Genomic DNA, 21,701 nt, shown 5'->3' on the forward strand with positions numbered 1-21,701 from the left:
AAATTTCGGACCTTATCCGAAGAGGAGTCAGCGTCCTCATCCGGGTACGCGCTGCGTACCCCTGTACGCCCTGCGTACCCGAGAGACTTGGCCTCTGATCGTCCACGTCGCCCTATCCAAGCCATCCGACCCGTCCGACCCGTCTGAAGTACCCGACCCGTCCGACCCGCTGTCCCGTCCGACCCGCCGTCCCATCCGACCCGTCTCCCCAGCAACCCATCCCATCCGACCCGCGTACCCAGCAACCCGTCCCATCTGAAGCCGAGGCAGTCGAGGCTTCGGTCATGCATGACGTACGCGTACGCGCTGCGTACGGGCGTACACCCCGCGTACCGAGGCGGTTCAGCCTTCCTATAAATAGGATGCGAGGGCTTCCGAGAAAAATGCTCATTTCTTTCCTCTCTCTCACAATCTTGCCTCGTTTTCCGTGCCCGTTCAAACCCGAAGCTCTAGTCTTTTTGCTCATGTCCCGAGGGTCGATTTTACTCCCGAGATTCCCGAGAGTCCCGAGGAAAATCCGTTTCCCGAGACGAAACTCTGTCCGGTTTTCCATCTCGCTATCTTCAAGCTATCAGGTGAGTTCATACCCCTGCAAGCACACTTTAAATGCGTTTTTAAATGCTTTTTATACTCTTTTAGGGGGGGGGGGGATACAAGTAAACACACGACTAAAATCGTGTGAAACATCGATCTTTTTATATACTTTTCATACTGTTGCTTTAACTGTCTTATGAAGTCATTATCATGCAAAACGCCTCACAACACAACTTTACCCTCTTGGGATACAATATGTTTATAAATAGAAATATGTTTTATTTATACGTTTGCATACAAATACATCATATCAAGGGTAACATTCTTTACTAAATCATTTTATGCATTCAAAGAACTTATGATTTATGCTTTGTCAAACATTGTGAAAAAGGATAAACTTTGCATACAAACTACTACTTTAATACAGACTTAGTTGAGAATCCATGAGACGTGTACATCTTCAAACACTGCCTTTTTGATAAAAGGTATCGCTACAAGTCCTGTCTATAACCAGAGTCTCCCATTCGGAGAACGTGTCAAATGTGTATAGATCTATACGGGAAGTCATGATCCCGCGCCCTGACTGTTAGCTACAGTCCGTCTTTTGGGGTGACAGTTGTCATAACGCTACGACGCCTGAAGAACGTCGCTACAGGCATATTATGTTTAGTATGGTTATAAAACTCATCGGATATACAATTATTATGGTATTATGCTTTTATGAACGAGTAGCTATTAAAACTATTCTTCATCTAACAAGTGCGATCTTCGTATAGCTTTACTATGTAAAACTATGACACAACTTACAAGCACGTCGTTTGCTTGCGATTTTCGGTCTTAGAGACTGCCACTTATGTCAGGAAAATAAGGGTTTTTCCTGTATACAAACCAAACAACTAATAGGAAAATAAGGGATTTTCTCGGTACAATTAGTTGCAACTTATATCACGAACATTCATATGCATTTCATACTTTTATAAGAAAATAAGGGTTTTTCTTGGAAAACACAACAAATGATATCTCAACTATTAGGGAAAATATGGGATTTTCTGGATCTAATACATTAATTTTCAACACACGAATCATAACTCGTTACAATGGAAATACTACATTTTCTGGAAAACATACAAACACTTTCGAATGGCATACATCTTCTCAAAACACCACTTATGAACTCACCAACTTAAATGTTGACACTTTTTCTTTGAAATAACTTGTATTCTCAGGAAACCGCTAGACCAGGTAGCAACTACTTCTGAAGACTAACGCGCTGGCGTTAGTAACATATTTTGGATCACCATTTTGTATTTGATTTCTTTTGCAAACATGTAACATCTACAATCATGTAAACTTTTCAAATATATTTATATTATGGTGGTGTGTACTTTCCTTTCTATGAACTGTTATGATATTGAATATGACGTCCTCCGCCCCCGAACGTTTCCGCCGTTCTGGTTTGGGGGTGTGACACAAATGGGTCTAAATATCTCTTCCCTAAAGGCCCTAATCCTTGTGATAACCGATCTTTGGGCCACATCCCCGAATTAGGAAATGATTTGGAACAGGTTGGTACAACTCTCCCCTACTTAAATTAGATTTCATTGTCAAAATCACTCCTTACCAACCTCATTGTAACCAACGTTCTGAACAGAACCTTCTAGTGCTAAACCAATTGTTAGTTTTAAACAAATAGAAAAGAAGACAATCGGTTGTAAACTGGAGAAAAGTGAACATGGGATATATGCTATGAAATGATTGGAATTGGAAAAATCAAAATCATTGTGCTACATCAGCTTATATAGTTGTTATTCATAACTGGAAATTAACTAGAGAATAACTATCCGCTAACTCCTAATTAAACTTATTCAATTCAAAAACAAAATTGACAGAACCATAACTACTTTTATTGCTCATTAGTGGATTCCTTAAAGCATATTTTCAACACTCCTCCTTTCTTTAAGGACTCCACACTCCAATCCTTTTCCTTAAAACTTCAAACTTGTTGAGCGAAAATCGTTTGGTGAAGATGTATGCTAGCTGGTCTTCAGAATTACAGTAGACTAGAGAGACTTCACCCTTTTGTTGCACTTCTCTAAAAAATAGAGCTTAATGTTGAAATGCTTTGTCTTCCCATGAAATATCAGATTATTGGAGATTGCAATAGCTACTTGATTGTCAACAAAACTTCAATGCTAAATTTTGGCTATTCTTGCAAATCACACATAATCTTTTTCAACCATAGAACTTGATTTGTGGCTGCTGTAGTTGCTATGAATTCTGCTTCTGCAGTAGATTGTGCTACAATCTGATGCTTCTTTGAACACCATGAGAAAATACTTAAGCCTAAACTAAAATAGTAGCCTAATGTTCTTTTCATACCATTAATTGATCTTCCCCAATCACTCTCTGAGAAACCATGCAACTTGAATATTTGATTTTTCTCAAAATTGACTCCAAAAGTGATGGCATCCTTTGTTGGATTAAGTGTCTAAGCCCAAAACTATTATTGGTATATACTTGACCCGAGAGTAGCATGGTCCATTTGGGTTGCATGGCACCAGAACAATTTGTAAGGATGGACTTTTGAGAATAGGATATTCATGATTTATTAATATTTTATAAGTTCTAATATATTAATATGAAATCATATTATTTCATTAGTATTGATCAAGAATTAATTTGGAATTAATTTTGTGATCAAAAGAGCCTAATTAGATATATGGGGTTGATTTGGTAAATCATTCATTCTTATGGTGTGGGCCAATGATCCATGATTCCTTAGGTTGGGCTAAATGCATGTGACAACCCATGGATGATCCATGGTGGTTTAAACCCCTGGAGCCTAAGGAATATGGAAGGTCATGCACATTAGGGTTTACATGGTGGAACCCTAGTTTTTCCACACTATATAAGAAACCCATTAGCTCCTAAAATTGGCACCCTAGTGTTCTTGGAAGAGCTATAGCCGACTTGTGAGTGCAAGTATTCTCTCTCAAGTCCTCCATTGTTGGTGGTGTTGTGTGATTCCATTTGAGGTGCAACACTTGGGGCACTAAGTTCTTAAAGGCCAAACTCAAGAAGTTCTACAAGCTACAACAAAGAGGTAATTCTATAACTCTCTTTTATGTTGATTATGTCATTTGCATGCTAGTTGTAGGCTTAATGCTTTGGAAACAATATTGCATGTATAATTAGAGAAAAGATAGATCCAAAGCATTTAGGGTTGTATGTGCACCATATGATGTTGTAGTATAACAAAACCCATCAGTGGTATCGGAGCCATGGGTGGTTTTCTATTATATTTGATGCCAAATGTGTTATTTTTCAAAGATGAAATGTTGTTTTGATTGCCCTACTCGACGAGTAGGATGAGTTTTGCCTTGGACTCGTCGAGTCCAGTATGGGGTCGACGAGTTACCTGTCCAGACAACAGTTTTTTGAGTTTTTTGGCCTATTTTTTGTTAGGATCATTACCACAAAATGTTTTAGTTCGTAAAATTTGATTTTGTTGTTATGGTAATGATCATGCTCATCCAATTAATAGATAATTGTCAAAGTTTCAATATTTGTATTAGTTTATATGATTAGGCTAATTTCTTGAAATTTGTTTGATATGAATTATCTTAACTTATGAGTTTAATTAGATCATTGACAAATTTTTTGATTTTGTTAATTACAATTTTTGATCTAAATGTTTTTGATGAAATCCATAACTTGTCCTCAAATTATGGAATTCAAGATTCTTTTTCATAAAACCTTTATTAAACTCATAAGTTATGAAAATCCAAGAGTTTTGAAAAGTTTCAAAAACTTGCCCTCAAATTTTGGAATTTGTAAATGTAAAGTCTAACTTTTGAAACATTTAATTCCAAACCCTAGAATTTTAAAAGTTTAAAATTCAACCCTTATACTATTATAATATTATAGGTTTAATATATATATATATATATATATATATATATATATATATATATATATAAGAACCAAGTCAGTCTTACCGTTAGTAGGCCTCATTTACGAAGCCAGTATATAAGGGGGGTATAAGGTTACTACCTATAAAATGGTAGTTTAGTGGGTGTCCACTCTCACCCGCCGCTTCCTTGACTGGTGGAGGGTCGTTAGCCGAACGGATTGGATATGACATTAATTCTCATTAAAAGTATAATGAAAATACCAAGTAACTAAACATTTATAAATTCTCTTAGTTACTTAGAAAGAATGTGAAGATGGTGCTAACACATGAAATTGCACTTTTCACCATGTTAAATCGTTAGTGGAGCGTGTGTGGTTAACTGACACACTAATCTGGGATTGACACTGCGTGGCAAAGGGTAGCTTGATGTTAATCATAGATTAATGGAGCACATGTGGTAAACCGGCACATTGATTAGGTGGTTGTAACATTAAGTGTACCAAGCTAATTTGCGTGGTTATTCACACCTTGTTTGTGATCCTCGACATCCCAATCACAAACTTGAAGGGAACAATCGAGATTTAAACATGTCATCGAAAAAATTCAATGAATCTCAAAGGATCTAGGAATTTCAATCCATTTAAAACTTAATAATCAATTTTGTTTTTCATGGTGGAAATTGGTAAATCGTTATTTACCTACCTTCAAATATTTAGCAATTGGATTATGGCATCCCTATTTCGAATTGTAAGATATTGTGTTGGGTCCTAGCCTTAATATTTCATTTGGGTATTATATTAAGGACTTAAATCAACTAAATTGAATTTCTCCCATTATAGATGTCTAGTTCTGGAAACTATGGTCTTCCTCATCCTTTTGGAAAAAGATTTTGTCATAAAGATGATATTCCACAAGACTATCAAGGTGAAAGATTAATCCCTTCTTCGTGTTGTAGTGGAACTTCACTTCCTCCACCTCCTCAGATAATTCTCCCTAAACCACAAGTTCAAGGTCACTCAAAGCCCTATTGGTAGGAAGGAAAGTTTGTATGTGCTCACGTCTTGTAGATGAAGTTACATATTTGACAGGCTGGGAGAGTTGGGTGTTGAAGTCTCGAGGAAGTTGGCTACTGATTTGGTTCTTCAGTCACTCCATGAGTCGTATAGTGAGTTCTTTAAGGACTACTATATGAGAGACCACGACATGACCCTTATTGATCTTATCTATTATCTTGATGCTGCTAAATCAGCAATGATTTGGCGCACTGGTAAAGCAAAGTTGATTGGAAGATCTACTTCCCAAACTTCCATGGACATTGATAATGGTAACATCAGAAGTCTAGAAAATCTTTCTCTTCCAAATGGAAATTGATTAGCCATGGTCAAGTCATTTGACCTAATGGTAAAGAGAAATGTTAAGACTGAGATAGTCCCGTGTACCATTCCCAAAGATTCCATATGTTTCTACTGCCATTTGAAGGGACATTGGTGGCGAAGCTACCATATTTACCTGAAAGATTGCAAGGATGGTAAAGTCAAAAAGTTTGACTCTACTTCAGATATGTCCATTATCTAACTCTATTAAGTTCCTATTTGGAGATTCTTAATACATGATGTAATGTAATTACATTTTGATGTTTTGTAGAATCAAAGGAAGCTTAAAATAAGAGTTGCATGAGTCTGATCGCGAAGAAATGGATTTCGATCGCATGGTTCGATGATCAGATTCTTGAGCTGTTGCTTAAGAGTTATGATAGATTGGTTAGAAATATTTAGAAACATAGTTTTCATTTGTAATTGCATTATAAGGAAAAGTTTTACGCGTTTTTTAAATAAATAAAATTTTGATCTCCTTACAATGTCATTTGTGAAAATTGATGTTTATGCATATTCTAGCAATGTTCAATATGGATTTGATTCTTTCGTTTGTGGTAATGTCAAAATTTACCAAATAAGGAAAGATTCTCATCACCCATGTTCTAGTTGGATAGAAACTTGGAATCATGCAACTGGTATTGTATGATGAATGTGAACTTTCGTCTTTGGGAAATTAAGACTAATTCCTTGTTCACATGAATATGTGAGTCAAGTGAAGGACTAGCGGATCGGATACACTGGGTGTGTGTTGGTCAGGTCCACCACAAAGAACGATAAGAATATTCATCATGATTTACTAAAGTTTAGTAAATATGGTTATGTTTACAAGTTTAAATATAATTCTGAACATTGGAAAAGTTCAATGTATGGCAGAACGAATGAGAAGAATCAAATTAGGCAGAAAGATAGAAGTATCGTGTTTTATGATTTTCTTAGTGATTATGAAACCATATCACAATTGATTCTCTAAGGATATCTTAGTGCATTTATATGGCTAAGAAGAGAAATTGTGAATTATTGAAATGGTTAAACCTAGAAGATGAGTCATACTTCGTTCCAAAAACAAGTCTTAGAGTCATACTCCAAGATTGAACCTTGAATGAAATAATCTTAAGAAAGGTTTATAACACTTATAAAATGTAGAGTAAAATGTTTTCTACTCTTGTACATTTGAAATTGGTAAGTTGTGATGTCTTAGTAAGGACAAAGACCAACTAAGACCAATTTTGTGAAGTGTCTTTCTTGATAAGAAACCCAACTAACTCTTGAATATTTGTTTGTCAAGTAATGCTCATTGACAAAGTGAATTTTATATGTCAATAGGTAATTGGGAGTCTTAAAGATCTTGAAAGTTTCAAGAACTAATCAAGAGTAAACATATTGTTAAACACTAGCATATGACTTGAGGTTTGCAACCTATCGTGTTGACATATTCTTGTTTCGGTGCCCATTCCAGTTAAAGTTGACTACGCATGTGAGTTCTATGAGCTCACAATTGTTTGCATAAAAACTTGGAGGTAATGGTAGGCCCTTGTGCTGCCAAGTGGCAAGAAATTAAGATTGAACAAGTTCAGTCCATATTGGTTTAGATTTGTCACTAACCATGTCTTGTGATTATGGTTATGACAAATTCACATGGATAGTAACACATATACCATAAAATCTAAGTGTCATAAGGTTTCTCTCCAATTCATGAAAATGATTGTGAGGAAACACTTTCACTAAGTAGATTTTAATAGTTAGAAAGTGTGATATTTGTATTCTCAAATTCGATTATGATTACGACATCCCTCTTCATAGTTCGAAATGTGAGAAATGGCAAAGGTCTAAATATTTGAGACTTATTGCTATAAGTTCTAAAATTGTTTAGACACACATGTGAGCTATCCAAGGAGAGGTGTATGAGTTTGAGAAACTTAGATAAAGTCTTATCGAAACATCTCTTATCAGAAATCTGAACTTTGGAAAGGAATTCAATAAGTATAGATTTCTAGAAGTCCATCTGATTTCTGAATACATGTCAAAGCTAGTGGGAGAATAAGTGTTATGCTAGTAAGATAATAACTATTATGCTAGTGGGAGCATAATTATTATAAGTGTTGCGAGTTAGCAATGTTAATTATAGAAAACAAAAGTTTCAATTCGCAAAGTTGTGGATTTGAAAAGTTGTTTTAATATAGTTAAGGGAGAGGAATTTATACTTTATTTCAAATCTAAAAGCTTAGATTGAGTTTTTAATCAAATTTAGTCAAATATATATGAATGTTATGCTGAAATGGTTCAACATAAGGAAATTATATATATGGAAATGTTAATTGTGTTCTCAAAATTTGATTATGATTACGACATCTCTCTTCATAATTGAATTGTGAGAACATGACAAATAGAAATATTATAGCAAAAGACTGATCAAGTATCATGTCTTTATGTAAGACATTATGAATCGTGTCCCATATGCTTCGGGTATAGGATCGATTGCATATGCTATAATATTCTCGTGTTCTAATTTTTCCAAATGACTAGGGCATTAAGAGGGAAAAAGGACTAGAACCGGATATGAATAAAGTGGTTAACAACTTTTAAGGACAATCTAAGGTTCGCCAGGATTGGTCGCTTGTAGTTGGAAGTATAAAAAGGGATGGACCATATTGACACACTCTGGGAAGTGGTAACTCTTGTTCAGAAGTGATAGTCAAAATAGGAACATGGAAATGTTTCCATAAGAGGAAGTTATTCTTTAAATATGTGTAAGATTAGGAAACTTAATGTAAGAAGGATGTTCAAAGGAATGTACTTTGAATTTGAGACTTCGTTTCCATGGAATTTCTTTCCATTGGAATACTTTGTAATGTCTGTTACCAAGTCTTTGTGACTTTTGTTCATAGTCATTACAAGAGGATCATTGCATATAAGTTTAGAATCTAATAGATTACAGTAAATGGCATGAATTTGATATTCTTACATTTACAGTAAGGATTTGGAATTATGAAAGGAGCATCATTGAAATGTTGTCAATTGATCTATTTCATAAAGTAAGGATCATAGATAGACATAGTGTGCATGCTTGGAGCATGGGACAACTATTGTTTCAATTCAAGTACTAAGTTGATTATACGAAACATTATACAATGAATAATGAGTAATCAATTCAAGTACTAAGTTGATTATACGAAACATTAGTATTATTCTTGTGTTTCACTTTGCATGTTTTGACTTACCGAATACCTAGGTTATTAAAACCATCCAAATTCGATCATACTTTGGAAGTAGGTATTGAGGCAAGACTGTCATTAATAGGTGTGTAGTTTGTCTAGGTGTTTTAGACATGGTTGCAGTGTTCATGAGTACTCTTGGAATAAGATTTGAGTATTGATTCAACCCACGCTCATCTGAATCACTTCATGGATTTTATCACGAGTGATTATGAGACGATAATATCTTATATTCTTGGAACGGAGACATGTGAGTTGTAGTTGGGAGTCGGTTGCACATTGACATATATAAACACCAGTAACTTGGTGTTATAAAACATATTGTTGTGTGTAATTTGATGAGTAACTACACGCAAGCATTTGAGTCAAAGTTTATCCGTTCCTTTTACCCCATGTGGATAAAAGCAATATATGTGGGCCCCTTAATGATTTAGTGATGACACCCCTAAGTGCTTGGCCAAGCCTGGACTGATTTGATTTGTTCAATTAGTCGGTCGTCATAAATCGGAAATCGGGAATCAACAGATGGACATAGAGAATGATTATAATCCATGTCTCAATCCATATGATATCTAGAATGGAGAAATATATGATCCCTTATCTAATGGACGTGTCATTGAATAGGTCCGGGTTTGACAGCGACTTTTAAAAGCGACGATTGCTATTCGGGATTTTGGAGTCATACTTGCAATAATAGTTATTAGACTTATCCAAGTGGGAGACTGTTGGATTAAGTGTCTAAGCCCATAACTATTATTGGTATGTACTTGACCCGAGAGTAGCCTGGTCCATTTGGGTTGCATGGCACTGGAACAATTTGTAAGGATGGACTTTTGAGAAGAGGATATTCATGATTTATTAATATATTATAAGTTCTAATATATTAATATGAAATCATATTATTTAATTAGTATTGATCAAGAATTAATTTGGACTTAATTTTGTGATCAAAAGAGCCTAATTAGATATATGGGGTTGATTTGGTAAATCATTCATTCTTATGGTGTGGGCCAATGATCCATGATTCCTTAGGTTGGGCTAAATGCATGTGACAACCCATGGATGATCCATGGTGGTTTAAACCCCTGGAGCCTAAGGAATATGGAAGGTCATGCACATTAGGGTTTACATGGTGGAACCCTAGTTTTTCCACACTATATAAGAAACCCATTAGCTCCTAAAATTGGCACCCTAGTGTTCTTGGAAGAGCTATAGCCGACTTGTGAGTGCAAGTATTCTCTCTCAAGTCCTCCATTGTTGGCGGTGTTGTGTGATTCCATTTGAGGTGCAACACTTGGGGCACTAAGTTCTTAAAGGCCAAACTCAAGAAGTTCTACAAGCTACAACAAAGAGGTAATTCTATAACTCTCTTTTATGTTGATTATGTCATTTGCATGCTAGTTGTAGGCCTAATGCTTTGGAAACCGCATTGCATGTATAATTAGAGAAAACATAGATCCAAAGCATTTAGGGTTGTATGTGCACCATAGGATGTTGTAGTATACCAAAACCCTTCACCTTTGATGTAACTTAATATTCGTTTTGCTGCCCTAAAGTGTATCACACTTGCACAATGCATAAATCGCGATAAAAGGCTAGCAACAAAGAGAATGACAGGCCTTGTCGTTGTGAGATACATCAAACAACCGATTAGGATCCTAAAATAAATTTCATCAGCTTTATCTACACCATCTTCTTTGCTAAACTTTTCTTTCTCACTCATTGGGGTGCTCACTACTTTTCATTCTTCCATTTGAAATTTTTTCAAAATTTCATTTGCGTATTTCTTTTGACAGATGAAGACTATACGTTTGTCTTGTTTGATCTCCATGCCAAGAACATATGACATGCGACCCAAATCAATCATTTTAAAAACCTGCATCATCTTTTTTTTAAACTCATCTACGAGCCTGTTGTTATTTCATGTCACGTGCAAATCATCAACATAAAGAGAGTCAGTAAGAATATTATTCTCTTTATGTTTCACATAAAGAGTTGCTTCAGATAAGCTTTTAACAAAACCGAGATCCAACAACTAAGTATCTATCCGGCTATACCAAGCTCTCGGAGCTTGTTTCAAACCATAGAGAGCCTTTTTGACAAGATAGACTTTATCTTCTTTTCCTTTAATCTTGAAACCTTTTGGCTGCTCTACAAATATCTCCTCCTGTAGTACACCAGTTAGGTAGGTTGGCTTCACATCTAGTTGAAACACTTTCCAAGCTTTTTGTGCAGATATTGCTAGTAAAAATCTAATTGAATCTAACCTTGCAATAGGAGCAAAAGTATCAGAATAGTCAATACCATAAATTTGAGCATACCCCTTAACAACAAGTTGAGCCTTGAATTTGTTGACGGTGTTATCAACATTGAGCTTTGTTTTGAACACCCATTTAATGCCAATGGCTTTTCTTCCTTCCGGTCTCTCAACCAACTCCCACGTTTTATTCTTTTCTATCATAGACAACTCCTCCAACATTGCTTTCTTCCATTTTGGATCATTCAGTGCTTCTTTAGGATTGGATGGTTCATGTATTGCAATGTTAACCTTGCATAGACATCTATAAGTAGCCTTGTACCTCTTACGGGAGGACCATCAATTGACTCGTCTTCCAAAGCATCATCTATCGGTTCATCCTCTAATTCTTTTGTTGCATTGTCACCAAAAGAAACACCTTTTGGTTATTTTTTCTTGTTCCAGCCCCATTGCTTATCTTCATTGAAATTTACACCTCTTCTTATTGTCATCTTTTTTGTTTAAGGATGGTACACTTTGTAACCTTTAGAAACTGAACCATAACCTACAAAGATGCCCGGAATGGCATTTTTATCTAGCTTGTCACGCTTAACCTGAGGAATGTGAACAAAACATACACACCCAAATACTTTAAGAAAGCTCAGTGAAGGCTTATAACCAGACCATGCTTCGAAAGGAATTTTACTTTTCAAAGCAAGGGTTGGTAACCGGTTTTGTAGGAACACGACTGTGTTAGCAGCCTCTGCCCAAATATATTTTGGCAGCTCCTTATTGTGCAACATACTTCTGGCCATGTCTAATATGGAGCTGTTCCTCCTTTCGCCAACTCCATTTTGCTGTCGAGTCCCGGGCCTACACCGAGGTGTTGACGGTGATTTTCAAATCTCTATGGAACATTGAGCTGATGTTCAATGTCGGCTTCCTCGCAGAACATACTGAATTTTTCTGATATGTACTCCTTTCCATTATCATACCTTAACACTTCAATTTTGAAATCACTTTGGTTTTCAACCATTTTTTTGAATTTCCAGAAAATATCAGTCACTTCTGACTTGAACTTCATGAAGTAAATCCAACACATTCTTGTAAAATCATCAATGAAAATAATGTAGTAAACATTACCTTGCAATGATGGTGTTCTTTGAGGTCTTGCAACATCAGTATGTATGAGTTGAAGTTTTTGTTATGCCCGCCAAGATGATTTATGGAATGGAATCCTCCTCTGTTTTTCTTATTGACATGCTGAACAATTTGAAAGTTGATCATCTAACTTTGGAAGACCTCTCACCATTTCATCCTTTTGCATTTGTAGCATTCTTTGAAGATGACATTATCCAAGCTTCTTGTGCCATATTTTGGTGTTGCTAACTTTATTGTAAAAAGCCAGTTGCTCTTCTTCTTTTGGATCATAAGTCATGCTTCTTCCTTTCATTTTAACCTTCATCAATTCTTTTCCATTTTTGAGGCATATAATTCTTGTGAAAATGGTTGTAGAGAATGCAACAAACAGATTTGCTTTTGCCTTTGACTTCCTTGATGTCTTCTCTTTGTGAACTTTGATTTGAGCCACGGTAGGATTTATCTGGAAGTTGAGGAACAACATATTCCGCTTCTATAGCTTCCCAAAGATCCATGGCTTCAAGATAAGATGTAATTCTTGCAGCCCATAGCGGGTAATTATCACCATTGAACACAGGAATAGTGAATTGTGAAGCACTACTTTCTGCCATTTGTCCTCACAAATCCCTCAAGAAATTAGCTCTTATACCCATTTGTTACTTATAAAAGAATAGAAAAGAAGACAATAGGTTGTAAACAGGAGAAAAGTGAACATGGGAGATATGCTATGCAATGATTGGAATTGGAAATTGGAAAAATCAAAATCATTGTACTACATACTCTTATATAGTTGTTATTCATAACTGAAAATTAACTAGAGAATAGCTATTCACTAACTCCTAATTAAACTTATTCAATTAAAAAAAACTAACAAAGCCATAACTACTTTTATTGCTCATTAGTGGATTCTTTAAAGCATATTTTCAACACCAATCGCTGCTCTTTTAACTGTCGAACCAACACATTTACTGCTAAAATTCTGAAATCCCATAACTTGTCTGACCTCCACATAGGTGGAACAAATTCAAAACAAAATAACAAGAGCCTTTTTCTACCATCAAAACTGAAAACATACTTTTGACCTTGAACCCTTCAACTGGTACCCTTGGCATATAGATCCCTTAACCCATAACTTGCTAAAGTAAAGATCTTGCATATAAACACTAACGATTCCCATTGCGAATCTCGACCTAAAAGCTAACTCGGTACATAACTAATAACATGAGATCCAAGGATTTACACTTGCATGTCACCCGAAATCTTCTGATTCACGACAACCATTCACTAAACCGGGATATAAAAATTCTTAATCCGTCGTTAAGACTGCCAGTCTTATACCTGGTCCAGCCACCAGGTTCCTAAAAGCCCAACTGATAAGGCTACCTTAGCCTACGCACCACACTCGTGCCACCCACTGACCACATAGCCAACCCACTATAACCATGATCCAATACCTTGATCCAACCGGTTTTACTGGGTTTCACCCATATCGTCATAACCATACGAGCCTCACCCACGAGTCTCAACCAGTCTATACCAATGAACGGGCCACACCTACAGGTCTTACCCAATCGAGAGCTACTCAGGTCTAACCTTGCCTTAGACCCCAATGGTCCTCCACCCATAACAGGGAGATATTCACCAAAAATATTGTACACCTTGCCCAAGGTACGTGCTGATCCTCCTCCATACCGACGACCACTTTGACGACGGTCTACCTCTACCTGGCGAATACTACAATCCCACCGCAGACTTACAGCATTTCCCTTGACCTGTATCCATCCACATACCATCCAAAATCATCCTGAGTCGAACCCACATCCGACTATATCCCAATCAGGTGTTCGGGTCATGATTCGAACCCTAAAGCCTTAATAAGAAAAGAACATGCAGAGAGGCCCTAACACCACCCTCGACCTAGATCCATCCACATACCCGCCATGCGTCACCACAAATGTGCAACAGAACCCGAATATACTTTCTTGTGCAAACCCTTAGACTAACGGTTCTCCCCCACTTGGGTATGACTATGCTCTTCCAATCCTCAAGATTTGATGGATTTCCAATCCATCTTGCATCCTTATGATTGAACTGTCGACAACCTGAGTTTTCCAAAACTATCGTTCCATTACTAGCCTATCTCGATGATCATGCAAACCCCTGAAATCCAGATGAACACCACCCGGAATCTCAGCAAGTCCGATAACCCCAATCGCTCCCATGATATAACACCAAATCCTTAAGTCCTTATGTTGGAGACAAGGGTATAATCCTTGCTCTAAACTTGTGAATTTTCACTCCAACTTCCCATACTCAGAAGGATCTCTGCATTTTAACCTTCTTAAACCTTTGCGATTATGAAATTTCCCCGTGACACTTTCAGTGACCGAACAAACTCATGCGATTACTGTAACAACCCGAAATTTTGTTCCCTCGCCGTAACCGTTTCGTTAATAAAACTCGTCTTAAGCGAATTGTTCCGATTTCGTCTTTGGACTAGGTCAATTAAGTTAAAACTTTTATTTTGACCTTCTAAGTATCCAAACATGTTGGAAACATGTGAAAACGTCCTAAACTAGTAATTAGAAAAATTATAGTTTCGACCATATCGGGTAACGACAACTTAATCGGGTGCGACCCAAAGCATCGATTAACGTCGGTATCGGGTAGAATTCCACCGTGTATCAAATTCAAACCATATTTAAAGTGAATTAAGACTCATTTGGGGCCTTTTCACTCTCTCTCTAACCTCTCTCCTCAAATCCAACTTGTTGATCCAAAATCATCCATTTCAAGCTTCAAAACACCAAGGTAATCATCCTAGCTCCTAGTATAACATCCTTAGCCTTTGTTTTCATGTTCAAATCGTGGAATAGGACCATAAACATGTGTTTACGGCCCTGGAACAGCCTTAGGCCGTGAACACATGTAAATGGGATTTTTGAGCCTTAAAACCCATCCAAATCACCATAGGAGCTTAGATATGGCTTAAGGACTTATTGGATTGGACTTAGAACACCTTGAATATCATTTTTGAGGAGTAAACATGAGTTTACTGCCCAAGAACAAGCTTGGGCCGTAAACTCATATACATGGGTAGTAAACTCCTTTTTGGGTGTTAAAATGCAACTTACACACCTCATAAGCCTTGGAATAAATCCTAGAACCAACCAAAAATTATTTGGGGACCTTAAACATAACAAAAACCCTCCATTTGATAGTTTACGGCCATAGCATATGCTCCAGGGCCGTAAACTCCTAAATATGTGTCATTTGATGCCCTAAACTCACCCCAAGACTTGTAAAATTGAGTTGAATCATTTGTGATAAATCATTGACCTTCAAAACACTTAAGAATGATGTGGGTGAGAGTTTACGGCCATAAACATTTAGTTTACTGCCGTGAACTCACCAATTAGTCCATATGTTTGATTTAGCCCCTTTCAAATGTCCTAGAACCAAACCTAGCAACATCTCTCAATTGATTTAAGGCCATTTAGCTCATAAGAACACCCACCATGAGTTTACGGCCGTAAACTCATGGGGATGGGTGTATAGGGCCATGAACACTCCTTAGAGTTTACTCTTGAAGAGTAAACTCCATATCCTAGCCATTCATGTCCCGAAACGTCACCCGGGTCACTCCAAACACTCGATATGGAGTGTTTTCGCGTCTTGGAATGGTGTATCTAATTAGTGAATTTAAATCTAATTAGATATATTTGTGTATTATTTAATATTACATAGGAACCTCACTCGTATTCAATCCTCGATTCGACGTTTAGCATCCTAGTCGTCACATTCCGTGTTCGGTGAGTTCATACCCCTACCCTTTTTCAATGGTTTTTCAATGTTTTCAGGGGGGAATACAAGCAAAAGTACAAGAATATATTTTACTTAAACTCATGATTTCATTTAAATGGTTTTATAATTCATACCCTTTTTAGAATTAAAAACCTATTAATAAACTGTTTTAACTTGCAGAGTTGTTTGTTCAAACCGATTTTCAATTCTTATTATATACTGTTATGTTGTATACTTCAAAATTGATTATTCACACTTATATTGATAGAGATCATGAAACATTGTAATGTCTGTAATAAAACACCCTAGGCTCAAGTGTAAAGGATAGACACCATTAGAAAACATGAAACATTTGTAATGTCCTTAATAAAACACCTAGGCTCGAGTGTAAAGGACAGGCACCATTAGAACTTAGTTAGTCATAGATACTACTTCCCTTAGGCATGAGAAGTAATGAGTAATCTTAAGATTGGAGACACGTCCTTTGTAACACTTCCTTGGCACGAGAGAGTGGAGGACTAACCCTGTAACCAGAATCTCCAGGAGGGAGAACGTGACTTGAGTGTATAGATCTATACGGGACTGACAATCCCGCACCTGGCTGCTAGCTACAGCCAAACCGAAAGGTTCAAGGGTGACGAAAGTCATAAAAAGGATACTGGCCCTGGCCCGAGTCATATCTAGTCTGAAGTATGGTTAAGGACTCGCAATCAAGATTAGGAACACTTTGCACTTAATTATTAGTTTTATGTACATAATAAAACTAATGTACATTTAAGGATAATCAGACTTTTAGGAGACAATTCACACACACACACAATTAGGAAAATATATGATTTTCCTGGGTAACAGTAGTATGTAACCAGAAACCGGTAACAATTCAGATAGCTAAACTTTACAATTCACAAGAACAATCATGGTTTTCAATCTGTATTTTCATGTATATCAAACTATCTTGTACCTAGTTCGGGATGGTAGTCCCATGGTATTCAATCTATATTTTCATGTATATCAAACTATCTTGTATCTAGTACGGGATGTTAGTCCCATGGTTTTCAAACTACTTTCCATCTACAATTCACGTATATCAAAGTATTTTATATCTAATTCGGGATAGTAATCCCATGATTTTCAATATATAGTTTTGTGTATTAAACTATACTCTGTGATATTTTATCGGTCTTGTATTTAAGAAAATATGGGATTTTCTTGGTTAACCACTTTTTTAGGAAATTAAAGGAACTCATTCTTTTCACAAAACAAACCGCTTATGAACTCACCAGCTTTTTGCTGATTTTTAAATTGCTTGTATTCTCAGGTTCTCCTTAGACAGGTATCCCGTGTTCTTTTGTAGAAGACGGAGCATATGGAGTCACGTCTTTCTTTTGTTTAACTTATGTATCTATAAAACTTATACTACTTTACTTTTGAACAAATGTAATGAAAACTATGTAATGTAATGCTTTGTGTTTTACTTCGCTTACTATGTACATTGGTTATGATATTCCCATGAAGTCACCTCCGCCTCGAGATGTGTCCACCTTCGGTTTTGGGGTGTGACAATTACCACCATCATCTTCTTGTTACCGCTCCTTCCCTAGTAACGGTAGTGGTCGGACCCAAAGGTCCTTCCATAGACGACTGTCGTTCCTGCCTGAACAAATGTTAACATGTCTGCGTTCTGACTCTGTTGATGAACCATTCCTGCTAATTTGTATATAGATCTTCCAAGCGATACACCTAAATTGACCCCCATCAAAGAATTGGAACAACAACCGAACAAACTGAATCCCACTGTAACACCGTGTTCCGAATCGTTTCCTATGTGGGGTTGGTGACCCAAAGACTGAGTATCATCACGATTAGTGCCTTTTAGGAAAAGCGATTTAGACCCATATTGGTGTTGGTAATGTAATTTGGATGATCCAGTAGTTTGGTCTATGTTTTGGCGCCAAGGGGTATTTCTATAAAGTGTCAGTTCAGGCTTTTATGAATTTTGGATTTTTGTTTGGAGAGTTTTAAGGCAAGGATGATTTGATAGAAGCGTACATCTTCTCATTACCTTTCCTTGGATATAAAAAATGTCAAAATCGGAGTTAGAACAAAGAAGTTATGTCTGTTTGAAGTTTGGTCGGTTTTGTGTTATGCTGAGTACGTTAGGCATACTAGAAGTATGTTGGGCATACACAATTAGTTCCCAAACCCTATTTTCATGGTTTAATCCCTATTTGAGCTCCTTAACTCCCCCAAACCCTCTCCATTCTTAGCCTCCACCCCTCCAACACCCCTTCCACGAAACCCTTGTTGGATTAATGTCTAAGTCCATAACTATAATTGGTAAGACTTGACCCGACCCGGCATGGTCCATTTGGGTTGCATGGCATCATGCATTTGGATAGACTATAATGAGAGAAATAACACTTAAGGTTTTTTAATATATTATAAGTTATAATATATTAATAAGATTATTTAATTAGTATTGATCAAGAATTAATCTAGAATTAATTAAGTGATCAAAAGAAGACTAATTAAATATACGGGTTGATTGTTAAATCATCCATACTTGTATAGTGGGCTAAGACTCCATGGATTATCAAGTTGGGCTAAAACCCATAAGATGCTCCATGTTGTATTTAAACCCATGGATCCAAGGAAATGGAAAGTCATTACAATTAGGGTTTACACTAATTGTAACACTATATAAAGATCATGCTCTTGGAAAAATCGGCCACTATGTGTTGAAGAGAAGGGCTAGCCGATTTTAGAAGTTTTCAAGTTTCTCTAAAGTTATTCCAAGTGTATTTGGTGTTGTGTGAACCATTTGAGGTGTCACACTTGGGGCATTAGGCTCTCGAGCTTCATGGAGTTAAGCTACATCAACAAGGCATGTATTTCTATCTAGTTTATTATTCAAGTATCAAAAGATTGTATGCTAGTTAGGGTAATACCTTGGAATATTCATATTTGCATGTATAATTGAGCAAACATAGATCCAAGGTATTTAGGGTTGCATGTACACTTAGGAGTGTTAGAATTCTCATAACCCAACAGTGGTATCAGGGCCTTGGGTTGTTTTCTGTTATATTAATGCAAATGTTTTATTTTCAAAGTTGAAAAAAAAAGGAAAAAAAACATGACGTTTGTCAAATTTTAAGATAATTACTTGTTTTTGTGAAAAGCTAATTATTTGTAAAATTTGAATCATTTGCTATATGAATTAAATTATGTCAAATTTAGTAAAAGATAAAATTATATGATTATTTTATTAGTTTTAAAAGTTTGATCTAAAGAGTTTTTTGAAACCTCCATAAGTTATGGATATGAAAAGGTTTTAAAAAAAATTGATTCAAAGTTTTTATGGAGTTACAAAACTTGGTCTTAATGTTTTAAAGAATTCCATAACTTGTTCTTAAGTTATGGAACATCAAAAGTTTCATCATAAAAGAAACATTAAACTCCATAAGTTATGGAATCCAAAAGTTTTGTTTTGTGCTACCTTGTTTTATGAGTTATTTTTTAGATTAATGAACAATATGTGTTAGTAGTATTCAATCCAAATTAATCTAAAAGTTGTTCATAAAATGTGTTTTTGTAACTTGTCCTCAAGTTATATGAAAAGTCAAATTTATGAACCTTAAAAACTCATAAAAATGCCTTAGGTTACAAAAAAAATGAAGAGTCTTTCCTTATAAATAGTTTTTATAGCTCCATAACTTGTCCTCAAGTTATGGATGTCCAAGAGTCTCTTCATTAAAATTTTTAAAGCTTTAATTAAAACTCATAACTTATGAAAATCCAAGAGCTTTGAATAGTTTCAAAACTTGCCCTCAAGTTTTGGAATTTGAAAAGTTTTCTTTTATGAATACTTTAATTCCAAGTTAAGCCCTTATAATTTTAAAGAGTTAAAATTCAACCCTTATACTTTATAATATTATAAGTTAATAATATTTATATATGTATAAGAGCAAGTCAGTCTTACCGTTAGTAGGCCTCATTCACGAAGCCGGTCTATAAGGGGGGTATAAGGTTACTGCCTATAAAATGATAGTTTAATGGGTGTCCACCCTCACTCACCGCTTCCTTGACTGGTGGAGGGTCGTTAGCCGAACGGGTAGGACAAGGACTATAATTCTCCCTTCATTAAAAGTATTAATGATAAATATAAAGTAACTAAATGTTTTTTATAATTCCCAATCTTAGTTGCTTTAGGAAAATGTGAATAAGGTGCTAATCCATGAAATTACACTTTGCACTTTGTTTAAGTTGGTTAGTGGAGCGTGTGTGGTTAACCGACACACTAACTCGTATTTAACAAGGTAGGCAAATGGTAACTTAATATTTATCATAGTATCGATGGAGCGGGTGTGGTTAACCGGCACATCGATTGAGGGGTAAATATTAAGGGTACCAAGTATATTTGCATGGTTATTCACACCTTGTTTTGTGATCCTCGGCATCCCAGTCACAAAACCTGAAGGGCACACTTGAGATTGAAACATGCCATTGAACAGTTCAATGAATCTCAAAAGATCTAGGAGTTTCAAATCCAATTAAAAACCTAATAATTATTTTGTTTTTCATGGTGGAAATTGGTGAATCGTCATTCACCTACCTTCAAATATTTTATAGCTTGGATTACGGCATCCCTCTTCCAAGTTATAAAATATTGTGTTGGGTCCTAGCCTTAATATTTCATATTGGGTGTTATATTAAGGACTTTACATCAACTATCTTGAATATCTCCCAAAAGATGTCTAGTTCAGACATCTATGATCTTCCCAAATCTCTTGGAACTTCATTTTCTCCACCTCCTCCAATTATTCTCCCTAACCCACAAGTTCAAGGTCACTCAAGCCCTATTGGCAAGGCAATGTCTAGGTGTGATCACATCTTGGAGATGAAGTCACATATTGACAAGCCGGGAGAGTTGGGTGTCAAAGTCTTGAGAAAGTTGGTGGTTCAATCACTTTCTAAGTCACATAGTGAGTTCCTTTGGGACTCCTATGAAACAGACTATGACAAGACCCTTAATGATCTTATCTATTTGCTTGGTACTGCTGAATCAGCAATGATTTGGAAGGCTAGTAAATCAAATTTGATTAGAAGATCAACTTCCCAAAACTTTATGGACATTGAAAATGGTGACACTAGAAATCTAGAAAAAGCATTCTCTTCCCAATGGAAAGGGATCGGTCATAGTCAACTCGGTTGACCAAATGGTAAAGAGAAAAGCTAAGTCTGTGAGAGTCCCATGTACCATTACCAAAGGGTCCATTTGTTAAAATTTCCAAAGGAAGGGGCTCTGTTTGCGAAGCTGCCAAATTTACCTAAGGATGTTAAAGTCAATAAGTTTGACTCTACTTCAGGTAAAGTCCATTGTCTAACTCTGTTAAGCTCCTATTTGGAGATTCTTATTACATAATGTGACTGAGTCACATGGTGATGTTATAAGAATCAAAGAAAAGAAAGAAATCTTAAAGGAAGTA

This window comes from Lactuca sativa, chromosome 8 (genome assembly GCF_002870075.4).
Source record: "Lactuca sativa cultivar Salinas chromosome 8, Lsat_Salinas_v11, whole genome shotgun sequence".
Classification (NCBI taxonomy): Eukaryota; Viridiplantae; Streptophyta; class Magnoliopsida; order Asterales; family Asteraceae; genus Lactuca; species Lactuca sativa.